This window comes from Globicephala melas, unplaced genomic scaffold (assembly GCF_963455315.2).
Source record: "Globicephala melas unplaced genomic scaffold, mGloMel1.2 SCAFFOLD_490, whole genome shotgun sequence".
Lineage (NCBI taxonomy): Eukaryota > Metazoa > Chordata > Mammalia > Artiodactyla > Delphinidae > Globicephala > Globicephala melas.
Genome location: NW_027207656.1, coordinates 37,084 through 49,416, shown reverse-complemented (window position 1 = coordinate 49,416; position 12,333 = coordinate 37,084). Strand labels below are relative to the sequence as shown.

Sequence of the window (12,333 nt, the reverse complement as noted above, 5' to 3'; positions counted from 1 at the left end):
TCCCGCACCCGGCCGCGGTGACACGCCAGAGGGGCGGGGTGGGGGTGGGGCTTTTGTCGGAGGGAGCTGTGGAGGGACACACCGGCACACAGGTGGCGGCGCCGGGGCTGGGCGCCGGTGGGGGCGGCCAGGTGCAGGTCGAGGGGCTCGCGGGCCGAAAGGACGGCAACTGGGCCCATGGCGGAGTCTGGGTCTGGAGGGCTCTGAGCCTCCATCCGCTCTGGTGCCTCGGGTCTACCGGCCCGACGCCTGGTAGCGCGACACCCCACCGGCCCACAGACGTAGCCTCCCCAGCTGTGCTCACAGCGAGTCCAACCGCAGCCTGCATCCCTCCACGGGACACTTGGATTACTCCCGCGATCCCCACGAGGTGCGGCACCCGGCGGCCGAATGGGCTGAGATCCTGCCCTTGCGGCGCCCTGTGGCCACCTCCGCCTCCCTCACGGTACTGGCCGAGGCCTCGGACCAGCGGGCCCCGGCTCCCAGCTCAGCGCTGCTCCTCCGCCCCTCTCACCTCCTGCCCGACGTCCAGGCTACCGAGCACCCTCCACCCCCGCCCACCTTCATGCCACTCAGCCGGAACCCGGGAGGCAATGCCAACTACCAGGTGTATGACAGTCTGGTGCTGAAGCGGCAACCGCAGGAGGGCCAAGCGCGGGCCAACTCGCTGCTACCTTCCACCTCGGCCTCCAGGCCCTCTCTGCACGGGAGCCAGACTGGGAAAATGAACTTACCAGCAGCAAGTGGGGGCAGGGGCAGGGGGCGGCAGGGCATGGAGAGAGGAATAAAGAGCGCCAGAGTCCAGGAAACATTGGTGGTCTGTGGCTTGGAAGCGCCACTCCTTCTGCCAGCCTGGGTCCCTGCGCTTGGCTTCCTGCAATAAGAAGCCAGTGTCCCCTTCTTGGCCTGAGGGTCCCTTTGGTTTAGTGGCCACAGTTCTGCCAGCAGGCCCCTCCTGGTCCTATACCATGCACTAAGTACATCTGCAGCTGCAGACTCCAAACCCCTGGTCTCTGGGCACCTCCTCTGTGTCTCAGCTGTCCCTGTCCACAGAGAGCCTCATACAAGAAGTTGCTTCCAAACTGGGAGGTTCCACATCTGGGCAGGTCCAGCTCCAGGCCCAGTGAAGGGCATGAAGAAGGCTGAGGCTCTGGACTCCAGCCAGGCCTTCAGCAGGCCTCTGAGGCCAAGGTCTTCCTAGTCTCAAGAGGGGCCAAGAGACGCAATGTGTCATTTGAACAAGTGAGTCAGCGGGCGGTGAGCGAATGAATGACCGCTCGAGGGGATGTATGCCGGCCACCGGGCCCTGTTTGACTGTCCAGGCTCAGCTTACCTGACCCTGGTTACCAGGGAATGCCACTCTGGGCCCTCCTTTTCATCCCCCTCCCTCACTGTGACCTCACCACCTGCCCCATTATGACCCAGTCTGGCTCCCAGTTAAAACTGGAGGGCAGAGGGCCCAGGCAGTCCTGGGACCAACGGCCATGGGTGAGCGAAACTACTACCGAGCCGAGCCGTTCACTGGCCCCATCCCCAGGAAATGCCAGGAGCAAGGATACTCAATTCTTCTGATCCCGGTCAGCTTCATCTTGCTCAACGTGGGGATCAACATGGTGACTATGGTCAGGGCAGGATCTGTGCAGCGCGGTTGGGGGAGCCCTGGGGTCTTGAAGGGGCTGAGGTGGGAGGGCTGCTGGGGTGTGACCGGGACAAGGGTTGGATTTCAGGGCTCACCCTGCTCCCGGCCTCCCCCCTCCCCTTCTTCCCTCAACTCTGGAGGCATCTGAAGAGATTCTTGCGGGCACTTTTCAATCGTATTTTCCACAAAGGTGAGTGGGCGCCGGCGTGGGTTCAGGGGATGTGGGCCTGTCCCCTTTCTTCTATCCCTGCCTTGATTCTCAGCCCCTCAGGAACCCAGGCCCTGACCCATCTCGCCTTTCCCCACAGACAAGCAAGCCAGCTGTGTAGGCACCCATCGCATGTGCATGCGCTGCTCCGTGGATCCCAAGAACCTGTGCTCAAGAGTTTCTTCCCACTTCTGCCATCGCCCAAGCTTCCTGCTCGGGCAGGTAAACCCACCTTGACTACTGCCTGCAGCGGGGCTCGGCGGGGGCGGAGCCGGCGGCCCCCCCGCCGCGGGCGAGTAAAGGAGAAGGCGGGCGGAGCGGGAGGCAAAAAGCCTACAGCACCCGGTATTCCCAGGCGGTCTCCCATCCAAGTACTAACCAGGCCCGACCCTGCTTAGCTTCCGAGATCAGACGAGATCGGGCGCGTTCAGGGTGGTATGGCCGTAGACGGGGGCGGGGCGCCGCGGGCGGCCTCTTGAGGCCCAGTTTCGCTGGCGCTGGCGCCTTAACGCCAGCCTGGCGGCCGGCCCGCCCCGGCAGGGCCCCCTCGCCCGCCCAGGCAGGGGCAACGGAGGTCTCGGGTATCGGGCGGCGGCGGAGGGTTTGGCGACCACCTCCCAGCCCAGGGCGGCCGTGACCCAGCAAACCCTTCGGCGCTTGGCGCCCCGCCCAAGATCCCGCACGTCGCTCACAGGGACGTGGCCCCGGAGGCTTCAGGGCCCGGGGCCCGCGGTCCCTTGGGCATCGGCCCTGCCCGCCCACGCGGCCCTAGGCGCAGCCCGGCCGCAGCCCGGGCCGGCCCTCCTGCCCGACAGCAGCTGGCCCGAAGCCACTGGGAGCCACCATTGAGTCGCCACGGCCCCTCAGGCCCGGCAAGGCCACCCTTGCCCCCACACCCCCCGCCGAGCTCAGGACCCCGCCCCTGGTGGCCGGCAGGCCCGGGGAAGCGGCCCCTGCCCTCGATCCCGCTCCCGCACCCGGCCGCGGTGACACGCCAGAGGGGCGGGGTGGGGGGGGCTTTTGTCGGAGGGAGCTGTGGAGGGACACACCGGCACACAGGTGGCGGCGCCGGGGCTGGGCGCCGGTGGGGGCGGCCAGGTGCAGGTCGAGGGGCTCGCGGGCCGAAAGGACGGCAACTGGGCCCGCGGCGGAGTCTGGGTCCGGGCCAGCCACCCCGGGAGCGTCTGGGGTGCGCCTGCCTTCCAGGGCCGCCTTCTGGCCGCCTGGCCGGCCGGGCCGGCGGGGAGCGACCCCGCCGGCGCGCGCCGTGGTGGGAGGGGCCTGAGGAGGTGGGGCCTGCAGCGGGGCCCGGCGGGGGCGGAGCCGGCGGCCCCCGCCGCGGGCGAGTAAAGGAGAAGGCGGGCGGAGCGGGAGGCAAAAAGCCTACAGCACCCGGTATTCCCAGGCGGTCTCCCATCCAAGTACTAACCAGGCCCGACCCTGCTTAGCTTCCGAGATCAGACGAGATCGGGCGCGTTCAGGGTGGTATGGCCGTAGACGGGGGCGGGGGGCCGCGGGCGGCCTCTTGAGGCCCAGTTTCGCTGGCGCTGGCGCCTTAACGCCAGCCTGGCGGCCGGCCCGCCCCGGCAGGGCCCCCTCGCCCGCCCAGGCAGGGGCAACGGAGGTCTCGGGTATCGGGCGGCGGCGGAGGGTTTGGCGACCACCTCCCAGCCCAGGGCGGCCGTGACCCAGCAAACCCTTCGGCGCTTGGCGCCCCGCCCAAGATCCCGCACGTCGCTCACAGGGACGTGGCCCCGGAGGCTTCAGGGCCCGGGGCCCGCGGTCCCTTGGGCATCGGCCCTGCCCGCCCACGCGGCCCTAGGCGCAGCCCGGCCGCAGCCCGGGCCGGCCCTCCTGCCCGACAGCAGCTGGCCCGAAGCCACCGGGAGCCACCATTGAGTCGCCACGGCCCCTCAGCCCCGGCAAGGCCACCCTTGCCCCCACACACCCCGCCGACTCAGGACCCCGCCCCTGGTGGCGGGCAGGCCCGGGGAAGCGGCCCCTGCCCTCGATCCCGCTCCCGCACCCGGCCGCGGTGACACGCCAGAGGGGCGGGGTGGGGGTGGGGCTTTTGTCGGAGGGAGCTGTGGAGGGACACACCGGCACACAGGTGGCGGCGCCGGGGCTGGGCGCCGGTGGGGGCGGCCAGGTGCAGGTCGAGGGGCTCGCGGGCCGAAAGGACGGCAACTGGGCCCATGGCGGAGTCTGGGTCTGGAGGGCTCTGAGCCTCCATCCGCTCTGGTGCCTCGGGTCTACCGGCCCGACGCCTGGTAGCGCGACACCCCACCGGCCCACAGACGTAGCCTCCCCAGCTGTGCTCACAGCGAGTCCAACCGCAGCCTGCATCCCTCCACGGGACACTTGGATTACTCCCGCGATCCCCACGAGGTGCGGCACCCGGCGGCCGAATGGGCTGAGATCCTGCCCTTGCGGCGCCCTGTGGCCACCTCCGCCTCCCTCACGGTACTGGCCGAGGCCTCGGACCAGCGGGCCCCGGCTCCCAGCTCAGCGCTGCTCCTCCGCCCCTCTCACCTCCTGCCCGACGTCCAGGCTACCGAGCACCCTCCACCCCCGCCCACCTTCATGCCACTCAGCCGGAACCCGGGAGGCAATGCCAACTACCAGGTGTATGACAGTCTGGTGCTGAAGCGGCAACCGCAGGAGGGCCAAGCGCGGGCCAACTCGCTGCTACCTTCCACCTCGGCCTCCAGGCCCTCTCTGCACGGGAGCCAGACTGGGAAAATGAACTTACCAGCAGCAAGTGGGGGCAGGGGCAGGGGGCGGCAGGGCATGGAGAGAGGAATAAAGAGCGCCAGAGTCCAGGAAACATTGGTGGTCTGTGGCTTGGAAGCGCCACTCCTTCTGCCAGCCTGGGTCCCTGCGCTTGGCTTCCTGCAATAAGAAGCCAGTGTCCCCTTCTTGGCCTGAGGGTCCCTTTGGTTTAGTGGCCACAGTTCTGCCAGCAGGCCCCTCCTGGTCCTATACCATGCACTAAGTACATCTGCAGCTGCAGACTCCAAACCCCTGGTCTCTGGGCACCTCCTCTGTGTCTCAGCTGTCCCTGTCCACAGAGAGCCTCATACAAGAAGTTGCTTCCAAACTGGGAGGTTCCACATCTGGGCAGGTCCAGCTCCAGGCCCAGTGAAGGGCATGAAGAAGGCTGAGGCTCTGGACTCCAGCCAGGCCTTCAGCAGGCCTCTGAGGCCAAGGTCTTCCTAGTCTCAAGAGGGGCCAAGAGACGCAATGTGTCATTTGAACAAGTGAGTCAGCGGGCGGTGAGCGAATGAATGACCGCTCGAGGGGATGTATGCCGGCCACCGGGCCCTGTTTGACTGTCCAGGCTCAGCTTACCTGACCCTGGTTACCAGGGAATGCCACTCTGGGCCCTCCTTTTCATCCCCCTCCCTCACTGTGACCTCACCACCTGCCCCATTATGACCCAGTCTGGCTCCCAGTTAAAACTGGAGGGCAGAGGGCCCAGGCAGTCCTGGGACCAACGGCCATGGGTGAGCGAAACTACTACCGAGCCGAGCCGTTCACTGGCCCCATCCCCAGGAAATGCCAGGAGCAAGGATACTCAATTCTTCTGATCCCGGTCAGCTTCATCTTGCTCAACGTGGGGATCAACATGGTGACTATGGTCAGGGCAGGATCTGTGCAGCGCGGTTGGGGGAGCCCTGGGGTCTTGAAGGGGCTGAGGTGGGAGGGCTGCTGGGGTGTGACCGGGACAAGGGTTGGATTTCAGGGCTCACCCTGCTCCCGGCCTCCCCCCTCCCCTTCTTCCCTCAACTCTGGAGGCATCTGAAGAGATTCTTGCGGGCACTTTTCAATCGTATTTTCCACAAAGGTGAGTGGGCGCCGGCGTGGGTTCAGGGGATGTGGGCCTGTCCCCTTTCTTCTATCCCTGCCTTGATTCTCAGCCCCTCAGGAACCCAGGCCCTGACCCATCTCGCCTTTCCCCACAGACAAGCAAGCCAGCTGTGTAGGCACCCATCGCATGTGCATGCGCTGCTCCGTGGATCCCAAGAACCTGTGCTCAAGAGTTTCTTCCCACTTCTGCCATCGCCCAAGCTTCCTGCTCGGGCAGGTAAACCCACCTTGACTACTGCCTGCAGCGGGGCTCGGCGGGGGCGGAGCCGGCGGCCCCCCCGCCGCGGGCGAGTAAAGGAGAAGGCGGGCGGAGCGGGAGGCAAAAAGCCTACAGCACCCGGTATTCCCAGGCGGTCTCCCATCCAAGTACTAACCAGGCCCGACCCTGCTTAGCTTCCGAGATCAGACGAGATCGGGCGCGTTCAGGGTGGTATGGCCGTAGACGGGGGCGGGACGCCGCGGGCGGCCTCTTGAGGCCCAGTTTCGCTGGCGCTGGCGCCTTAACGCCAGCCTGGCGGCCGGCCCGCCCCGGCAGGGCCCCCTCGCCCGCCCAGGCAGGGGCAACGGAGGTCTCGGGTATCGGGCGGCGGCGGAGGGTTTGGCGACCACCTCCCAGCCCAGGGCGGCCGTGACCCAGCAAACCCTTCGGCGCTTGGCGCCCCGCCCAAGATCCCGCACGTCGCTCACAGGGACGTGGCCCCGGAGGCTTCAGGGCCCGGGGCCCGCGGTCCCTTGGGCATCGGCCCTGCCCGCCCACGCGGCCCTAGGCGCAGCCCGGCCGCAGCCCGGGCCGGCCCTCCTGCCCGACAGCAGCTGGCCCGAAGCCACTGGGAGCCACCATTGAGTCGCCACGGCCCCTCAGCCCCGGCAAGGCCACCCTTGCCCCCACACCCCCCGCCGAGCTCAGGACCCCGCCCCTGGTGGCCGGCAGGCCCGGGGAAGCGGCCCCTGCCCTCGATCCCGCTCCCGCACCCGGCCGCGGTGACACGCCAGAGGGGCGGGGTGGGGGGGGCTTTTGTCGGAGGGAGCTGTGGAGGGACACACCGGCACACAGGTGGCGGCGCCGGGGCTGGGCGCCGGTGGGGGCGGCCAGGTGCAGGTCGAGGGGCTCGCGGGCCGAAAGGACGGCAACTGGGCCCGCGGCGGAGTCTGGGTCCGGGCCAGCCACCCCGGGAGCGTCTGGGGTGCGCCTGCCTTCCAGGGCCGCCTTCTGGCCGCCTGGCCGGCCGGGCCGGCGGGGAGCGACCCCGCCGGCGCGCGCCGTGGTGGGAGGGGCCTGAGGAGGTGGGGCCTGCAGCGGGGCCCGGCGGGGGCGGAGCCGGAGGCCCCCGCCGCGGGCGAGTAAAGGAGAAGGCGGGCGGAGCGGGAGGCAAAAAGCCTACAGCACCCGGTATTCCCAGGCGGTCTCCCATCCAAGTACTAACCAGGCCCGACCCTGCTTAGCTTCCGAGATCAGACGAGATCGGGCGCGTTCAGGGTGGTATGGCCGTAGACGGGGGCGGGGGGCCGCGGGCGGCCTCTTGAGGCCCAGTTTCGCTGGCGCTGGCGCCTTAACGCCAGCCTGGCGGCCGGCCCGCCCCGGCAGGGCCCCCTCGCCCGCCCAGGCAGGGGCAACGGAGGTCTCGGGTATCGGGCGGCGGCGGAGGGTTTGGCGACCACCTCCCAGCCCAGGGCGGCCGTGACCCAGCAAACCCTTCGGCGCTTGGCGCCCCGCCCAAGATCCCGCACGTCGCTCACAGGGACGTGGCCCCGGAGGCTTCAGGGCCCGGGGCCCGCGGTCCCTTGGGCATCGGCCCTGCCCGCCCACGCGGCCCTAGGCGCAGCCCGGCCGCAGCCCGGGCCGGCCCTCCTGCCCGACAGCAGCTGGCCCGAAGCCACCGGGAGCCACCATTGAGTCGCCACGGCCCCTCAGCCCCGGCAAGGCCACCCTTGCCCCCACACACCCCGCCGACTCAGGACCCCGCCCCTGGTGGCGGGCAGGCCCGGGGAAGCGGCCCCTGCCCTCGATCCCGCTCCCGCACCCGGCCGCGGTGACACGCCAGAGGGGCGGGGTGGGGGTGGGGCTTTTGTCGGAGGGAGCTGTGGAGGGACACACCGGCACACAGGTGGCGGCGCCGGGGCTGGGCGCCGGTGGGGGCGGCCAGGTGCAGGTCGAGGGGCTCGCGGGCCGAAAGGACGGCAACTGGGCCCATGGCGGAGTCTGGGTCTGGAGGGCTCTGAGCCTCCATCCGCTCTGGTGCCTCGGGTCTACCGGCCCGACGCCTGGTAGCGCGACACCCCACCGGCCCAGAGACGTAGCCTCCCCAGCTGTGCTCACAGCGAGTCCAACCGCAGCCTGCATCCCTCCACGGGACACTTGGATTACTCCCGCGATCCCCACGAGGTGCGGCACCCGGCGGCCGAATGGGCTGAGATCCTGCCCTTGCGGCGCCCTGTGGCCACCTCCGCCTCCCTCACGGTACTGGCCGAGGCCTCGGACCAGCGGGCCCCGGCTCCCAGCTCAGCGCTGCTCCTCCGCCCCTCTCACCTCCTGCCCGACGTCCAGGCTACCGAGCACCCTCCACCCCCGCCCACCTTCATGCCACTCAGCCGGAACCCGGGAGGCAATGCCAACTACCAGGTGTATGACAGTCTGGTGCTGAAGCGGCAACCGCAGGAGGGCCAAGCGCGGGCCAACTCGCTGCTACCTTCCACCTCGGCCTCCAGGCCCTCTCTGCACGGGAGCCAGACTGGGAAAATGAACTTACCAGCAGCAAGTGGGGGCAGGGGCAGGGGGCGGCAGGGCATGGAGAGAGGAATAAAGAGCGCCAGAGTCCAGGAAACATTGGTGGTCTGTGGCTTGGAAGCGCCACTCCTTCTGCCAGCCTGGGTCCCTGCCCTTGGCTTCCTGCAATAAGAAGCCAGTGTCCCCTTCTTGGCCTGAGGGTCCCTTTGGTTTAGTGGCCACAGTTCTGCCAGCAGGCCCCTCCTGGTCCTATACCATGCACTAAGTACATCTGCAGCTGCAGACTCCAAACCCCTGGTCTCTGGGCACCTCCTCTGTGTCTCAGCTGTCCCTGTCCACAGAGAGCCTCATACAAGAAGTTGCTTCCAAACTGGGAGGTTCCACATCTGGGCAGGTCCAGCTCCAGGCCCAGTGAAGGGCATGAAGAAGGCTGAGGCTCTGGACTCCAGCCAGGCCTTCAGCAGGCCTCTGAGGCCAAGGTCTTCCTAGTCTCAAGAGGGGCCAAGAGACGCAATGTGTCATTTGAACAAGTGAGTCAGCGGGCGGTGAGCGAATGAATGACCGCTCGAGGGGATGTATGCCGGCCACCGGGCCCTGTTTGACTGTCCAGGCTCAGCTTACCTGACCCTGGTTACCAGGGAATGCCACTCTGGGCCCTCCTTTTCATCCCCCTCCCTCACTGTGACCTCACCACCTGCCCCATTATGACCCAGTCTGGCTCCCAGTTAAAACTGGAGGGCAGAGGGCCCAGGCAGTCCTGGGACCAACGGCCATGGGTGAGCGAAACTACTACCGAGCCGAGCCGTTCACTGGCCCCATCCCCAGGAAATGCCAGGAGCAAGGATACTCAATTCTTCTGATCCCGGTCAGCTTCATCTTGCTCAACGTGGGGATCAACATGGTGACTATGGTCAGGGCAGGATCTGTGCAGCGCGGTTGGGGGAGCCCTGGGGTCTTGAAGGGGCTGAGGTGGGAGGGCTGCTGGGGTGTGACCGGGACAAGGGTTGGATTTCAGGGCTCACCCTGCTCCCGGCCTCCCCCCTCCCCTTCTTCCCTCAACTCTGGAGGCATCTGAAGAGATTCTTGCGGGCACTTTTCAATCGTATTTTCCACAAAGGTGAGTGGGCGCCGGCGTGGGTTCAGGGGATGTGGGCCTGTCCCCTTTCTTCTATCCCTGCCTTGATTCTCAGCCCCTCAGGAACCCAGGCCCTGACCCATCTCGCCTTTCCCCACAGACAAGCAAGCCAGCTGTGTAGGCACCCATCGCATGTGCATGCGCTGCTCCGTGGATCCCAAGAACCTGTGCTCAAGAGTTTCTTCCCACTTCTGCCATCGCCCAAGCTTCCTGCTCGGGCAGGTAAACCCACCTTGACTACTGCCTGCAGCGGGGCTCGGCGGGGGCGGAGCCGGCGGCCCCCCCGCCGCGGGCGAGTAAAGGAGAAGGCGGGCGGAGCGGGAGGCAAAAAGCCTACAGCACCCGGTATTCCCAGGCGGTCTCCCATCCAAGTACTAACCAGGCCCGACCCTGCTTAGCTTCCGAGATCAGACGAGATCGGGCGCGTTCAGGGTGGTATGGCCGTAGACGGGGGCGGGGGGCCGCGGGCGGCCTCTTGAGGCCCAGTTTCGCTGGCGCTGGCGCCTTAACGCCAGCCTGGCGGCCGGCCCGCCCCGGCAGGGCCCCCTCGCCCGCCCAGGCAGGGGCAACGGAGGTCTCGGGTATCGGGCGGCGGCGGAGGGTTTGGCGACCACCTCCCAGCCCAGGGCGGCCGTGACCCAGCAAACCCTTCGGCGCTTGGCGCCCCGCCCAAGATCCCGCACGTCGCTCACAGGGACGTGGCCCCGGAGGCTTCAGGGCCCGGGGCCCGCGGTCCCTTGGGCATCGGCCCTGCCCGCCCACGCGGCCCTAGGCGCAGCCCGGCCGCAGCCCGGGCCGGCCCTCCTGCCCGACAGCAGCTGGCCCGAAGCCACCGGGAGCCACCATTGAGTCGCCACGGCCCCTCAGCCCCGGCAAGGCCACCCTTGCCCCCACACCCCCCGCCGACTCAGGACCCCGCCCCTGGTGGCCGGCAGGCCCGGGGAAGCGGCCCCTGCCCTCGATCCCGCTCCCGCACCCGGCCGCGGTGACACGCCAGAGGGGCGGGGTGGGGGTGGGGCTTTTGTCGGAGGGAGCTGTGGAGGGACACACCGGCACACAGGTGGCGGCGCCGGGGCTGGGCGCCGGTGGGGGCGGCCAGGTGCAGGTCGAGGGGCTCGCGGGCCGAAAGGACGGCAACTGGGCCCATGGCGGAGTCTGGGTCTGGAGGGCTCTGAGCCTCCATCCGCTCTGGTGCCTCGGGTCTACCGGCCCGACGCCTGGTAGCGCGACACCCCACCGGCCCACAGACGTAGCCTCCCCAGCTGTGCTCACAGCGAGTCCAACCGCAGCCTGCATCCCTCCACGGGACACTTGGATTACTCCCGCGATCCCCACGAGGTGCGGCACCCGGCGGCCGAATGGGCTGAGATCCTGCCCTTGCGGCGCCCTGTGGCCACCTCCGCCTCCCTCACGGTACTGGCCGAGGCCTCGGACCAGCGGGCCCCGGCTCCCAGCTCAGCGCTGCTCCTCCGCCCCTCTCACCTCCTGCCCGACGTCCAGGCTACCGAGCACCCTCCACCCCCGCCCACCTTCATGCCACTCAGCCGGAACCCGGGAGGCAATGCCAACTACCAGGTGTATGACAGTCTGGTGCTGAAGCGGCAACCGCAGGAGGGCCAAGCGCGGGCCAACTCGCTGCTACCTTCCACCTCGGCCTCCAGGCCCTCTCTGCACGGGAGCCAGACTGGGAAAATGAACTTACCAGCAGCAAGTGGGGGCAGGGGCAGGGGGCGGCAGGGCATGGAGAGAGGAATAAAGAGCGCCAGAGTCCAGGAAACATTGGTGGTCTGTGGCTTGGAAGCGCCACTCCTTCTGCCAGCCTGGGTCCCTGCGCTTGGCTTCCTGCAATAAGAAGCCAGTGTCCCCTTCTTGGCCTGAGGGTCCCTTTGGTTTAGTGGCCACAGTTCTGCCAGCAGGCCCCTCCTGGTCCTATACCATGCACTAAGTACATCTGCAGCTGCAGACTCCAAACCCCTGGTCTCTGGGCACCTCCTCTGTGTCTCAGCTGTCCCTGTCCACAGAGAGCCTCATACAAGAAGTTGCTTCCAAACTGGGAGGTTCCACATCTGGGCAGGTCCAGCTCCAGGCCCAGTGAAGGGCATGAAGAAGGCTGAGGCTCTGGACTCCAGCCAGGCCTTCAGCAGGCCTCTGAGGCCAAGGTCTTCCTAGTCTCAAGAGGGGCCAAGAGACGCAATGTGTCATTTGAACAAGTGAGTCAGCGGGCGGTGAGCGAATGAATGACCGCTCGAGGGGATGTATGCCGGCCACCGGGCCCTGTTTGACTGTCCAGGCTCAGCTTACCTGACCCTGGTTACCAGGGAATGCCACTCTGGGCCCTCCTTTTCATCCCCCTCCCTCACTGTGACCTCACCACCTGCCCCATTATGACCCAGTCTGGCTCCCAGTTAAAACTGGAGGGCAGAGGGCCCAGGCAGTCCTGGGACCAACGGCCATGGGTGAGCGAAACTACTACCGAGCCGAGCCGTTCACTGGCCCCATCCCCAGGAAATGCCAGGAGCAAGGATACTCAATTCTTCTGATCCCGGTCAGCTTCATCTTGCTCAACGTGGGGATCAACATGGTGACTATGGTCAGGGCAGGATCTGTGCAGCGCGGTTGGGGGAGCCCTGGGGTCTTGAAGGGGCTGAGGTGGGAGGGCTGCTGGGGTGTGACCGGGACAAGGGTTGGATTTCAGGGCTCACCCTGCTCCCGGCCTCCCCCCTCCCCTTCTTGCCTCAACTCTGGAGGCATCTGAA

General features: G+C 67.7%; 5 non-coding genes across 5 annotated transcripts; all 5 read right to left on the bottom strand.

Annotated features, from left to right (window-relative positions):
- Positions 1-2,177: 2,177 nt before the first annotated feature.
- LOC132595659 (5S ribosomal RNA) lies at positions 2,178-2,296 on the bottom strand. Its single transcript, XR_009561795.1, has one exon. It is a non-coding gene; the product is annotated as a 5S ribosomal RNA (ribosomal RNA).
- Positions 2,297-3,227: 931 nt separating this feature from the next.
- Positions 3,228-3,346, bottom strand: LOC132595658 (5S ribosomal RNA). The gene has a single exon (XR_009561794.1). It is a non-coding gene; the product is annotated as a 5S ribosomal RNA (ribosomal RNA).
- Positions 3,347-6,042: 2,696 nt separating this feature from the next.
- Positions 6,043-6,161, bottom strand: LOC132595657 (5S ribosomal RNA). Its single transcript, XR_009561793.1, has one exon. It is a non-coding gene; the product is annotated as a 5S ribosomal RNA (ribosomal RNA).
- A 931-nt stretch (positions 6,162-7,092) lies between these two features.
- LOC132595656 (5S ribosomal RNA) lies at positions 7,093-7,211 on the bottom strand. The gene has a single exon (XR_009561792.1). It is a non-coding gene; the product is annotated as a 5S ribosomal RNA (ribosomal RNA).
- A 2,696-nt stretch (positions 7,212-9,907) lies between these two features.
- Positions 9,908-10,026, bottom strand: LOC132595655 (5S ribosomal RNA). Its single transcript, XR_009561791.1, has one exon. It is a non-coding gene; the product is annotated as a 5S ribosomal RNA (ribosomal RNA).
- Positions 10,027-12,333: the final 2,307 nt, after the last annotated feature.